At 49.4% G+C, this 15017-nt stretch overlaps 1 pseudogene; it reads left to right on the top strand.

Annotated features, from left to right (window-relative positions):
- LOC148801566 (ABC transporter B family member 1 pseudogene) lies at positions 1 to 564 on the top strand (annotated as a pseudogene).
- Positions 565 to 15017: the final 14453 nt, after the last annotated feature.

Here is a 15017-nt window from a genome sequence, read left to right as displayed (position 1 = left end):
ATGCAAAATTCAGCCCTCATGCTCGTTGCTTGCACAGCTAGGTTCATTCTACAGTGGCGACTTTCCCTCGTCCTCATTGCTGCATTCCCTATTGTCGTTGTTGCCACCGTTTTGCAGGTAATGGACAATTCAAATAAATAGATTTCCTGAGCGCGTTCTGCTGCAAACTATATTGTATTAAAACAAAACATGGAATGAACTGTTCCACCTGTTTATTTATGGCTGCAGAAGATGTTCATGAAAGGCTTCTCGGGTGACATGAAAGCTGCTCATGCCAAGGCAACGCAGTTAGTAGGCGAGGCTATGGCAAATGTCAGAACTGTTGCCGCATTCAATTCAGAGACAAACATAGTCTGCCTCTTCTCCTCCAGCCTCGATTTACCCCTGAGACACTGTTTTTGGAAGGGACAAATTGCTGGAAGTTGCGACGGAGTAGCACAGTTCTTACTCTATGCCTCGTATGCCCTTGGATTGTGGTATGCGTCCTGGCTGGTGAAGCAGGGTATCTCTGATTTCTCAAAAAGTGTTCATGGTCCTCATGGTGTCTGCCAATGGCGCGGCTGAGACGCTCACTCTCGCTCCTGACTTCATCAAGGGTGGTCGTGCCATGAGCTCAGTCTTCGACCTCCTAATTCTACACCTGCACCGGACAACCTAAAAGGGGAAGTCGAATTCAAACATGTCGATTTAGCAGATGTGTAAGTCTTCTAAGACCTCAGCTTATGTGCCCAAGCGGACAAAACACTCGCCCTTGTTGGTCCAAGTGGGTGTGGCACGAGATCTGTTATTGCACTTTTGTTGCAATCCTCGCAAGGCTGGGAAGTTGACGGAAGAAGAGAGATTGGGAAAGAGAGAGAGAGGACTTCAACGGAAGTCCCCCACCGCTAACTGTGAGGTCAGGGAAGATGAACCGTGAAGGGTAGTATGGGAATTAAAAAATATTGCATTGGCAGACTTCAACAGAATGCTAACTGATGGAGGTAGATTTGGCCCGACCCCTTGGTTGTGCGACACGTGGAAGAAGACGGGGTGACCTGGCAGGAACGCCAGCTCGGCACAGTGACGTAGCACGGCCATATCCCAAAAAGAGGCCCGAGCTCCCCAAAAGGGACCCACACTTCCTGGGAGGTGAAACCCGAGCTCTCCCTAAAGGATCCTGAGGTTAACATCGAAGCCCGCGAGGGGCAAGGCCCGGACTAGCCCACCTCGGGTTAGTTCAGACCACATGCCAGCACTTCGGGACAGTAGGACCTACTCATCTGAACTCAAGACTTCACCTCGCACACCACTTCAGCACCTCAGCTCCAGGTCGCGCAACTGTGAAACCGTATCTGACAGATCCGTACTCTAAGGCAGCACACCTGACTAGTCTGGGTCTGACAGATGGCAATCACGTCGTAACGGCCACCTGCCACCGCCATCTCAGTTGTGGCAGAGACGGCCCTGACAGAGAGGACAGTGGCAGTTATGCCTGCCCCCCACAGAGGCGGTTATACCTGACTTAGCAGAAATTTGGGAGTAAGTGTACCAGGTGGCTATAAAAGGCCTTCCTCCCCCAGAGAAAGAGGTATGTGATTTTTGTGCTTTCTGGTCTTGAAGTCCTTTATTTCCCCTTGCCTTCTCAAGAGCACTAACTTGAGCTTCGGAGTGTTCCAACCGGGTTCCTCCCCGAAAGTCTCCAGTTTCTTCCTTGTTTCAGGCACCTTCAATTCCGTTAGAGGCGAGGTAACCGGCAGCTAGGATCGACCGGATTGTGCATCATCATTTGGCGTCGTCTGTGGGAAGACTTCAAAAAGCCTCCCCTAACCTTTAACTCTCTCTCTCTCTCTCTCTCAAAGAAACCTTAGCTTCCATGGCTTCCTCCAGCAGCAATAGGCACAATGCCGACTTGAATGTTGTAGGGGAACACCCTCAGCCCGCCACTATATGCATCAGACAGTTCACCGTCCCCCTCTCGACGGACGGAATCCCTAGCCTCAATGCACCAAGCACGGTGGCACCTGTGAGTGTTCCCCTTCCCCTCCCTATCGAGACAACCTTCGCCGAACCGACCGGTGTTCCTCTGGCAACCATCCAGAACCAGCTTGATGACTTGATGCAGTGCATGCGGGCAATGCAAGCCCAAATGCAGCAGTTCCAGCAACATCAGCTCCATCAGCAGCAAGTACTACACCACATTTCCCAGCATCACTACCAACAGTAGTTCCCCCAACTGCCTCTGAACCAACCGCAGCTCCCACCTCGGCACCCTACTCCCAAGCCGGTCAAGCCCTCCCCTCAGGGCAGGTGCCTTCACCGAAGGGAAGCCCCCAACTTCAGAACCCCTCCAGGAGCCAGGCCTCATCCCCGAGCAGGAGGGAAAGACTAATTACCCCCGCCTCGCAGCTCGCCGGCAGATCAGGAACCTCCTTGCCGATCAAGCCAGCACCACGGCACTCTAAGTTCGAGCTCCCGCTCGCAGAGAACCAATTCAGCGTCCTGGCCGCGGACTACCAACAATCCGGGCCGATCGACCTCGGCAACACCGAGGCAAGTAGCGCCAATACCAAGCCTTCTAAGCAGCAGCGAAGACGCCAAACTACCACCTGCATCCTGCCCGAGCTCCAAGGTAAAGAAGAAACAAGGTCGGGCGAGGTAAAAGTTGCCCCTATTCTTTCAGTTCCTTCTCCGCTGTCATCAGAACTCCTTGCGGTTCCCATGCCCAAAGATTTCAAACTCCCTCCCCTAGACAAGTATGATGGGTCCTTTGACCCCAATGACCACGTCGATGCTTTCCAGTCCTAGATGCACCTGGCGAGGGCCAGCAAGTCCTGCATGTGTGTGTCCTTCACTACAACCTTCAGGGGAGTGGCCCGCACCTGGTACAAGAACCTGGCCCCTGGGTCGATAGGAAACTGGACCCAGTTCGTGCAAGTCTTCACCGCGCACTTTGTTACCAGCAAGCGGTGCCCCCGAACCGAGGAGAGCCTCCTCGGAATAGTCTAGAGGGAAGGAGAGTCCATCCAGGGCTATGTCAAGCGGTTCAATGACGCGTGCTTGCAGATACCGCGCTTGGACCCCGCAGTACAGCTCGCGGCAGCCAAGAGGGGTGTGACACACAAGGAGTTCAGGTGGCACATGGTAGTCAACCAGCCCGCGACCGTAGCTGAATTCCTTAAGCTCGCGGACAAATTCCTAAGAACAGAGGAGGAGATCAACCAAAGGACTGAAAACGGAATCGAAAAAAGGAAGAGGGAAGGCGAACTCTCCAACCCATATGACAGGGGAAAGAAAGACCCAGCTCAGGAGACGAAGCCAAGCCAGCCGTTCCGAGCTCCCTTATCAGGTCAGATGGACTACACGCCCTTAAACGCGAAGCGGGCTGAAATCTTAATGACGATCAAAGACGCCCCGTATGTGAAGGGCCACCTCGTCTGAAGGGAAAACCGAACGAGAGGAATAAAAACTTGTACTGCAGTTTCCATAGAGACTACGGTCATAGCACCGAACATTGTAATAATCTCCGCGACGAGATAGAGGAACTTATCCGTTGCGGGTACCTAAGAAATTTTGTATAGCATAATAATAATAACATTAATAGTAATAAGACAAGTCGGTAGGGAGAGCACAATTGAGATGCTCCCGAGTCCAATAGTCGGCCAGTTCGGGGAACGATCCACGTGATTGTTGGAGGATCGATCGTACCAGGGTGCACCTCGACAGCAGCTTGGGTATCAACCCGGGAAGCCGCCAGAGAAGAACAAAATCCCCCAAAGCGGCCTAGGACAGAAGACCCCATATTCTTCACCGAAGATGATGCACACGGGGTCCACTACCCCCACGATGACGCACTTGTCATAAAGGTGAAGATCAACGACTTCGAAGTCCGGCGCATACTCGTTGACTCCGGCAGTTCAGCAGACATCCTCTTTAAAGCGGCCTTCGACAAACTCCAGTTCCGAGAGAATGATTTGAAGCCCGCGAACACCCCGTTGGTCGGCTTCAGCGGAGAAGAGGTCAGACCCCTGGGAATGGTCACAGTATTCGTGGAAGTCGGCACGTGGCCTAGCACGGTAAGACTCATTCACGATTTCCTGGTGGTTGCGACCCCCTCCCCCTACAATGCCATAGTAGGTCGGCCGATCACCCACGCTTTAAAGGTCGTGGTGTCTACTTACTATTTAGCCATGAAGTTTCCAACGGACTTCGGCATCAGGGTAGTACGGGGCGACTAGCTCGAGTCCCGCAAGTGCTACGTCACCGCCCTCAAGGGAAAGGCCAAGGTAACCAGCGACCTCGAACTGGAGCAACCAATGGAACAGAACGAGGAGCGTGCTGCACCAACGGAGGAAATTGTTCCCATCTCTGTCTCGGCAGAAGACCCAGCCAGATCACTTCAGGTCGGTGCGTCCCTGGAAGAACCCTTGCGATCCTAACTACTACGCTTCTTACTCAGTAACTTAGATGTTTTCGCTTGGTCTGTGGTAGAAATGCCCGACATAGACCCTAAGCTCATAACTCACAAGCTCAATACTGACCCTGTAGTTAGGCCCATTAGGCGGAAGAAACGCAACTTAGCCCTAGAATGCTGGAGGGTGGTCGATGAGGAGGTCGAGAAACTCCTCGCAACAGACTTCATAAGGGAAGTTCATTACCCGAGCTGGGTAGCCAACCCCGTTCTGGTAAAAAAGGCAAACGGCAAGTGGCGCATGTGCGTTGACTACACCGACCTGAACCGAGCTTGCCCAAAAGATTGCTTCTCCCTCCCTAGGATTGACCACCTAGTGGACGCGACCTCGGGACACGAGTTGCTAAGCTTCCTGGATGCCTACTCGGGCTACAACCAAATCAGGATGGACCCATCCGACGAGGAAAAAACCGCCTTCATAACTGAGTTCGGCCTGTACTGCTACAAGGTTATGCCCTTTGGACTGAAAAATGCTGAGGCAACCTTTCAAAGGCTTGTGAATAAGCTGTTTCAACCCTTAATTAGCACAAAGATAGAATATTATGTAGAGGACATGGTCGTCAAGACACAGTTTTCGCATGAATTAATACAAGATCTGCATTATGTCTTTCCAATTCTACGTCAATTTAAAATGAAACAAAACCCAAATAAGTGTGTCTTCGGTGTCACCTCGGGTAAGTTCCTAGGGTACATCGTCAACCGACGCGGTATTGAGGCCAACCTGGACAAGATAAAGGCCATCCTAGATATGAGACCACCCCGAAAAGTGAAAGAGATTCAGGGCTAAACGGCAGAATAGCCGCTCTGAGTCGTTACATGTCTAAATCAGCAGACCGTTGCCTGCCCTTCTTCAAGGCAATAAAAGGCAAAGGGTTCGAGTGGAACCCGGAATGCCAGCTCACGTTTGACGAGCTCAAAAGATACCTCACCAGTATCCCAGTATTGACCCAACCCAAAGAGGGCGATGTTCTAGAACTGTACCTCTCGACAAACGACGAAGTGGTCAGTTCGGTACTGATAAAAGAAGCAGATCGAGTCCAACGACCCATCTACTATGTTAGCAAAATATTGCAGGGAGCAGAAATGTGATATTCAGAGATAGAAAAGCTAGCCTATGCGCTGGTCATTGTGGCCTGCAAACTCCGCCCGTATTTCCAAGCCCATACCATCATCGTCCTCACCGACAAACCCTTGAGGCAAGTATTACTCAGGCCCGAGGTCTCCAGTCGATTGACGAAGTGGGTCATCAAAATCAGTGAGTATGACCTCCAGTACAAGCCACAAACCACTATCAAAGCCCAAGCATTGGCGGATTTTGTTGCAGAATGCACGTTCAGCTCTGAGGTCCTTAGCCCGCTTGAGCACGAGGCTCCCAGTTCGGGCGAGCTCGGTGCTCCCAGGCTGGTTGAGTCCGAGCCCCGTGAGGTCGCACCCAGTTTGGTATCTCTCCTGGTTAGGCCGAGCGCGAACTGGGATGAAGAGCTCTGGATCCTTCACGTAGATGGCTCCTCAAATCAGCAGGCCAGCGGAGTCGGTGTAGTTCTTCACGGTCCGAGTGGCACGAAACTAGAGTGTGCGCTACGCTTCGAGTTCGCAGCATCCAACAATGAGGCAGAATACGAGGCGTTGATAGCTGGGCTAGCCCTAGCGCAAGAGGTAAAGGCAAAACACATAGTTATCTACAACGATTCCCAGCTTGTGGTCAACCAAGTTACAGGGGAATATGAAGCCCGCGAGCCAACTATGATCGCTTACTTGGCAAAGGTAAAAGAGGCTCTGCTTAGCTTCCAATCACATTTCATCAAGCAAATCCCAAGGTTAGAGAACGCTGAGGCCGACGCCCTGTCCCGGCTAACCAGCACCAGTGACAACACCATGAGAACTGTGTACATAGAGGACTTGCCTCGACCTAGCATTCTCGGGGGGGGGCAGAGGAGGTCGTTCCTGTTGTCCAAGCAGAGCCGAGCTGGATCGACCCACTCGCGAGCTTCTTGCTGCATGGAACCCTCCCCGTAGACCACAACACCGCCAGAAGGGTAGAGCGCCAAACAACTAAATACGTCATAATAGATGGACTGCTGTACCGAATATCCTACACGCTTCCCTACCTACGCTATTTGCGGCCTCCCGAAGCTAAGCTTGTACTCCACGAAATGCATGAAGGTTTGTGTGGCAGACACCTGGGGGGCAGGGCCCTCGCTCAAAAAGCACTGCGACAAGGGTACTACTGGCCAACAATGAAAACAGATGTCGTTGGGCTGGTCAGAAAATGTGATAAGTGTTAGAAGCACGCCAATATTCACCATCAGCCCGCCGCCGACCTCAAGTATCTCACCAGCCCATGGCCCTTCGCACAATGGGGCATCGATCTACTCGGACCATTCCCGCCAGCAACAGGTGGGAGAAAGTTCCTAGTGGTGGCGGTAGATTACTTCACGAAATGGGTTGAAGCTGAACCTCTCGTAACAATCACAGCTCGAAAACGTCTAGAGCTTCTTCTGGAAGAACATTGTATGCCGCTTCGGGCTACCTCGGATACTGATCTCCGACAATGGCAAGTAGTTCGAAGACATCAAACTCCAAGAATGGTGACAGGACATGGGGATCCTGCAAAACTTCACATCGGTCGCGCACCCACAAGCAAACAGTCAGGCAAAAGTCACGAACAGAGCTATTCTTCATGGACTGAAGGCCAGGTTAGACCGAGCTAAAGGGTTATGGGCGAACGAGCTGCCCAGCGTCCTATGGGCATACCGAACTACAGAGAAAACCACCACCGGAGAAACCCCCTTCAACCTCACCTATGGCACAGAGGCAATCATCCCAGCCAAAATCGAAATCCCCTAACTTTGGCTGGAAGCATGCAATGACGATACCAATAACGACGAGCTACGTACCAACATCGACCTGCTCGACAAGGTGAGGGACCTCGCCTACATCAGGACCGCAGCATACCAGCAAAGTGTAGCTCGGTACTACAACGCTAGAGTCAAGAAGCGAAACTTCCGCGTCGGCGACCTGGTTCTCCGCAAGATCATGGTACCTGAGCCCGGCGTCGGCAAACTTGGCCCGAACTGGGAAGGACCCTATCGAATAAAGAGAGCACTCAGAGGGGCGTACGAGCTCGAGACCTTGGAGGGTAGGCAAATACCCCGAGCTAGGAACGTCGTCAACCAAAGGCGATATTACCTATAAGTTGCCGAACTGAGCGGGCTTTAAGCTGCCCCCGAGAGCCTAAGGGCCAGAATGCCGAAGTAACGAAAACCTCGGCACCACAAGACCCGGCCATCAGCGCTAGCTAAGTTAAAGCGCCGAGCTGAGGATGACCTCAGGAACCCATCAACGCAAGCTAAGTGTTAGCACCAAAGGAGCAGGTAGCACGGGTACGAAACCCGCGGTGTAAAGCTCACTCCAAGACAAGCAGAGAACAGATCAAGCATATAGCCCTACTATGTCAGCTTGCACCAAGGAATCCCCTCGTCTTGGGGACCTAATTCTATGCAGCTCGGCAATACAATCACTTCGGCAAAAAAGAAGAATATTGCACAACACTTATGCAAAAAAGGTACTTCATTACTGATGTTTACTTTACAGTATTCAAGAAACAAAAAGAAAACATGAGCTCGCAGGCTCGATACATCACTTCGGGCTCGCAGGCCCGGTACACATTACTACGGGGCTACATCCCCTTTACCCTTAGAAGGGACCTCGACAGCACTCTGGGGATCGACTTCATCGTCAGAATCCGGATCTTCATTGGCTGCAGTAGCTATCTCCGGAGTAATGCGCGAGGTGGTGATGGCACGAATATCAAGCTCGGGGTAGGCATGCCTTATCATCCACTGGCCCAGCTTGAAGCCCCTCCGGTACGAGCCCACCATCAGGTCATCGAAGCGCTCTACTGCGATGTAATCATCGACGGCCTTCACCTTTGTATCCTCAAGAGCCTGGAAGAATATCTCGGATTTCTCCTTGATATCGGCCTTGAGGTATTCCACCTCGTGCTTTAGGACTCCCTTCGAAGTCGTGAGGTGCTTCACGACGAGCCTCAATGCGCCGTTCTCCCACCGGAGTCTCTCCAGTTCGCTCCTCTGGGCTGAAGCTTCACCTTCAAGGCGGTGGACCCGCTCCTGAACTGACCCCAGGGCCTCTTCAGCAGTCCGCGCCCGCTCCTGAGCCGACCCCAAAGCTTCTTCGGCAGCTTGTGCCCGCTTCTGGTTCCTCTCTGCCTGAATTATCAGGGCATGAATAAAGGAGTTCGCCTGCCAAGCAAAGAGTTAGTTCGGCAAGAAAATAAAAGAATGAAAAAAGCACAAAGGGAAGACTTCGACAACTTACCACCATGACGTGAGACGCTGCACGTGCACTGATGTGGTTGAGAGGGAGCTCGGACCAGGCCGCGACCTCGCTCGAGTACACGGCCTTTTGGCTCTTGCGAAGAGCGCAACTCGGAGTTAGCACACTACCAACCCCCTCCTGGCTCCCCGAGCTGGAAAAGACGGTCGGAGTTCGAGAGGCCTCCGTAGTCTCAGCCTCCCGAGCCTCTACAGTGCCGGGCTCCGCTGCCATCTCGGGGATGGGCCCCGCTGCCTCGGTTTCCCTGGGAGAGTTCAGGTTGATGACCGGAGGCTGGCTCGGGACTTCGGGCTCCATGGCCCTCCACCCGAGCTCGCTTGCTGACCCGCTTCCTTCTCTTCATCCCGTCGAGCAAGTTGGCACCTCGGGTCTTCTCTGCTTCCATGATACCTGCAAAAGGAGCTCGGCATCAGTACAAAAAAAAAAACTAAGTAAAGAAGCCTACCCGGACTCAGACCGGCCTGAATAAGCTTAGCCTCCGTGAGGAACTCTTCGCACTCGAGCCCGACTTGGGCCCAGGATTGAAAAGTCTCTGCCATGTCTTTGTCTAACATGACGTCGGGATCAGGGACGACCGCCCTCCAATGAGTAGGAAACGGCCACCCCATGACACTTCGGACCACGAAGTAGTCCCGCTTCCACGCCGGGACTTTGTTTGGGAGTTTGTACAGGAGTTTGAACCCCGGGTGAGGTGACAGGTAGTAAGCCCGTCTGTGCTCGGGAAGGTAGCTCGCTTGCTTCTTAAGCATAAGAGGGGCAGAGAAAATTTCTAAGTCTAGGGGGATGACGAACTCGTAACAGAGGGATATGGTCCCGACAAGGTTGTGAATAGAGATCGGGTGAAGTTGACTTACCGAGACGCCGAAGTGATTCAAGACTTCGACGGTTAGAGGGTGAAGAGGAAGGCGCAGCCCGGCAATGAGCTACTCCCAGAAAACCACGATCTCATCTGGACCGTGCTCCCAAGGGAAGTTGCCCGAAGGTAAGCTATATGCATACTCCCTAGGCAGGTTGAACTGACGAACAAGAGACCGAAGTCTCTCAGACATCATGGTAGAAGGTCCGAACGTGTCCGACATTCGAACCCAACGCGAGGTGGACTCTAGGCTACCCGTGGTGACCCGGGTTGAAGGCCCTACCTCGGGCTCATCAAGAAGGCTGTCAAAGGAGTCAGCCCGGCCCGAGGTCTCCGCCTCAGGCCCTTCTAGAAGGTTATCTAAACTACCCGAACTACTAGAACTTGACATTGCGAAAGGAAAAGAAAGGAAATTGAAAAGGCTAAGGGGACTCACCAAGGAAAACGCTACCGAACTAAGGAGAATGACGCGAGCTCAAGGAACGATCGTTGAAAATTTGGCGAAGGTCAACGGTCAAGATCAAAGCCATCCAACGGCTCTCAGGAAAACCGGTTGCATGACCCCCGAGGTGAAAACAGTTTAGCACAAATTTTTGACGTCCGATAGTTGATAAATCGTTTGACATCCGCGTGTGAGCTGAACGCGACCCGGGCTGAGTCCGGTCAAGCCGCGCTGACCCTGGTTGAGCCAAGAAATAAGCGAGTCAAACCGAGGAATCTTCGAACTGGACTAAGCACGCCACAGAGCAAATCCACCCGTCAATCCGTGAACTCCCCACGCCGAGTCAAGACCCCGGGCATGGGGAGTGGGGGGCAATTGATGGAGGTAGATTTGGCCTGACCCCTTGGCTGTGCGACACGTGGAAGAAGACGGGGTGACCTGGCAGGAACGCCAGCTCGGCACGGTGACGTAGCACGGCCATATCCCAAAGAGAGGCCCGAGCTCCCCAAAAGGGACCCACACTTCCTGGGAGGTGAAACCCGAGCTCTCCCTAAAGGATCCCAAGGTTAACAGCGAAGCCCGCGAGGGGCAAGGCCCGGACTAGCCCACCTTGGATCAATTTGGACCACATGCCAGCACTTCGGGGCAGTAGGACCTACTCATCCGAACTCAAGACTTCACCTCGCACACCACTCCGGCACCTCGGCTCCAGGCTGTGAAACCGTATTTGACAGATGCGTACTCTGAGGCAGCACGCCTGACTAGTTTGGGTCTGACAGATGGAATTCACGCCATAACGGACACCAGCCACCGCCATCTCAGTTGTGGCAGAGACGGCCCTGACAAAGAGGACAATGGCGGTTATGCCTGCCCCCCACATAGTCTTCTTTACCCTTCACCACGAAACCTTCTAGTTGCTCCATGTAAATTTCCTCCTCCAAATCACCGTGAAGGAAAGCAGTTTTTACATCCATTTGCTCAACCTCTAAATCAAGACTGGCTGCCAAACCAAGAACAACTCAGATAGAAGACATTTTGACAACAGGCGAGAAAATCTCCTCAAAGTCAATTCCCTTTTTCTGACGGTAACTTTTGACAACTAATCTAGCTTTGTATCGTGGATTATAAGTATTCTTCTCAGTCTTTAACCTGTAAACCCATCGATTCTGCAAAGCTTTCCTGTCCTTAGGAAACTTGACCAACTCAAAAGTATGGTTGTCAACCAAAGATTTCATCTCATCATTCATAGCGACAATCCATTCTTTCTTGTGCTCAGACTCCATAGCCTCTTTGTAGCATTCAGGTTCTCCCCCATCAGTGAGAAGCACATATTCATTAAACGAATAGCGAGTAGAGGGAATATGTTGTTTAGAAGACCTTCTAAGTGGGGCAACAAGTTCACCAATAGCACCACTGGCAGAAGCATCAAGATCATCAGCAACATCATCATCATTATCCTCAACCAAATCATCATAAATATGATTCTGGCCATCATCACGATTACCGAATTCAGCTACCCTGGGCATATATGTCTCAGGAACTGGGTTAAGATCAACCAACCCATCAGTACTCGAAGACTCTAATTTCTCTGCCTTATCAATATCCTCAATTGTCTGATCCTCCATAAAAATTACATCACGACTTCTTACAAGCTTCTTTTCAATTGGATCGTACAATCTATGGCCAAATTCATCACGACCATAGCCAATGAAGATACACTATCTTGTCTTGACATCTAACTTGGACCTTTCATCTTTTGGCACATGCACAAATGCTTTACAGTCAAAGACACGTAAGTGATCATAGGACACATCTTTTCCGTACTACATCCTGTCAGGAACATCAGCTTGCAAAGCAACAACAGAGATAAATTAATAACATGTGCAACAGTATATAAAGCCTCACCCCAAAAAGATCCAGACAACTTTGCTTCTAAAAGCAAACATCTAACTCTCTCCATCAATGTCCTGTTCATCCTCTCTGCCAGGCCATTAAGCTTAGGAGTCTTAGGGGGCGTCTTCTGGTGTCTAATACCTTGCTGTCTGCAGTACTCATCAAACGGTCCACAGTATTCACCACCATTATCAGTGCGAATACATTTCAGTTTCTTCCATGTTTCCCTATCAATAGAAGTCTGAAACTACTTAAAGACACTAAGTACCCGGTCTTTACTCTTCAAGACATAAACCCAAAGCTTCCTTGAATGATCATCAATAAAAGTAACAAAATAAAGTGCACCACCAAACGTTTTTGTTTTCATCGGACCACAGATATCTGAATGCACCAACTCAAGCAACTCTGATTTCTAGAGGGAGGATAGCTCTTGAAAGAGACTCTATTTTGTTTCCCAGACAAGCAATGAGCACACTTTTCTAACCTTGCACCTTTCAAACCTGAAAGTAGATTCTTCCTAGCCAAACAATCAAGTCCTTTCTCACTGATGTGGCTAAATCTCTTTTGCCATAACACTAACAAGTTATCACACTCAACTGCATTCACACCATCAATGGAAACTGAAGTCTTGGTCCAGTACAAACCATAACACTTCTTTCCATGTGCCACAACCAAATAACCTTTAGAGAGTTTCCACTGTCCATTACCAAATGTACTAACATAACCATCACCATCAAGAACACTGGTAGAAATTAGATGCAAACGAATGTCTGGTGCATGTCTGACATTTTTCAAAATCAATTCAGTCTCATTATTTGTTTCCAGACAAATAGTGCCAATGCCAATCACTTTTGACAAACCATTATTACCCATACTTTAAAACCCCATAATCACCTGGAGTATAAGATGTGAAAAAATCATTTCTCGATGTAACATGAAAACATACACCACTGTTAACAACCCAACTTGTCTCATTACAAGCAACATTAATCAAATTCTCATCACAGACAATCACAAGATCACCTGCAGTGGTGGTGGCAACACGATCATCATTGTCATTATCTTTATTTTGCTGCTTACCTTTGTTACCTTTATTGTCATTCTTCAGCTGAAAACAAAATCTTTTGATATGTCCCTTTTTACCACAATAGTTGCATTTAAGGTTTTGTACTTAGACCTTGATTTGCTTCTAGCCTTACTTTTACCTCTGCTATCTTGTCATTGGTCTCTATCATTGCTTCTCCCCCTGTTTTCAGTAATCAAAACCTCTGAATGAGAAGAGGATGTCTGCTGAGTTCGTCGTCTGACTTCTTCATTCAAAACAATAGTTTTTACATATTCCAAGGTCATTACACCACCAGGAGTAAAACTAGACAAAGTCATGTGCAAATTTTCCCAAGAGTCAAGTAGAATATTAAGCAACCAAAGTCCCAACATTTCACCTTCAAATTTAATACCCATGTCGGACAATTGATCAAAGCACTCTGAAATTCACTTATGTGATCAAAAATAGGAGTACCTTCCTTGTACCTCAAATTCATAGCTTGTTTCAGCAAAAATAATTTATTGTTCCCAGATTTAGAGGCATACAAAGTCTCAAGCTTATCCCAGAAGGTTCTGGCATGTGAATCATTAGCAATATGATTCAAAACATTATCATCTACCCATTATCGAATAAAGCCACAAACCATCTCATGCTCAAAAGCCCATTCTTCATCAGATTTATTTTCAGGTTTTTGAGTAGCAAAAACTGGTAAATGTAACTTTTTCACAAATAGTAGATCCTTCATTTTTCCTCTCCACTTGTGGTAATTGGTGCCATTCAAACTAATCATTATATCATAATTAGGTTCCATCATTCAATCAAACAAATCCACAAACAAATAACCTTGCTCTGATACCAGTTGTTGGGAACACACCAAAAATATCCTGACAACAGATAATGATAAGATGACACAAAAAATAAGTAGGCAAGGGAACACACAATTTTTAACGTGGAAAACCCCCTCAATGTGAGGAGTAAAAACCACGGGACCTAGTCCAGTAAAATCTCCACTATAAAATATAATAAGTACAACAAAGTGTCTCCAAACAAAAGGATTCACCACAAGCCCCTACTCACAATCAACTAGTGGAAATCACCAAAAGCAGTCCAAATAACCCACAATAGGATACAAACAGCCCAACCAAAAGAGATGAATAAACAAAAATCTGACCATATAGATTAAATCCCACGATGTCAAGAACAATATATTGAAAAATCATAAAAAATGGAGCACAAATGATTACCCGTTTTGTTGAAGACAATGAGCAAAAATCTTCTCTCGTTGAAGATTGAAGACGCGGCTGGCGTCGTTGGCTACTGCCTGTGGCGGCCGGCGGTGACTGTTGCTGGAGCGATGAAATGGAGGCGGCAATCGATGGTGGAGATGGAGCGGTGGATGGCGTCGTTCTATGTTCTATTCATAGAAAAAGGAAAGGACGATGATAGTCCCCTTTCCAAATTTTCTTCCCCCCTTTTTTTTTGGTGAATACAACGGTTTCGTCGATAGAAAAAGATAACGAGAGTTTTCTTTTTTTTTTATATTAAAGGGTTGTGGGCCCCCATTTAAGGAGGACCCACAACAAATGTCAGAACTGTTGTCGCATTCAATTCAGAGGCAAACATAGTCTGCCTCTTCTCCTCCAGCCTCGATTTACCCCTGAGACACTGCTTTTGGAAGGAACAAATTGCTGGAAGTTGCGACGGAGTAGCACCGTTCTTACTCTATGCCTCGTATGCCCTTGGATTGTGGTATGCATCCTGGCCAGTGAAGCAGGGTATCTCTGATTTCTCAAAAAACAATCAAAGAGTGTTCATGGTCCTAATGGTGTCTGCCAATGGCGCGGCTGAGACGCTCACTCTCGCTCTTGACTTCATCAAGGGTGGTCGTGCCATGAGCTCAGTCTTCGACCTCCTAATTCTACACCTGCACCGGACAACCTAAAGGGGTAGTCGAATTCAAGCATGTCGATTTAGCGGA

Source organism: Nelumbo nucifera, chromosome 3, assembly GCF_055504915.1.
Source record: "Nelumbo nucifera cultivar China Antique chromosome 3, China Antique-T2T, whole genome shotgun sequence".
Classification (NCBI taxonomy): Eukaryota; Viridiplantae; Streptophyta; class Magnoliopsida; order Proteales; family Nelumbonaceae; genus Nelumbo; species Nelumbo nucifera.
This window is presented reverse-complemented; position numbering and strand designations above follow the sequence as displayed.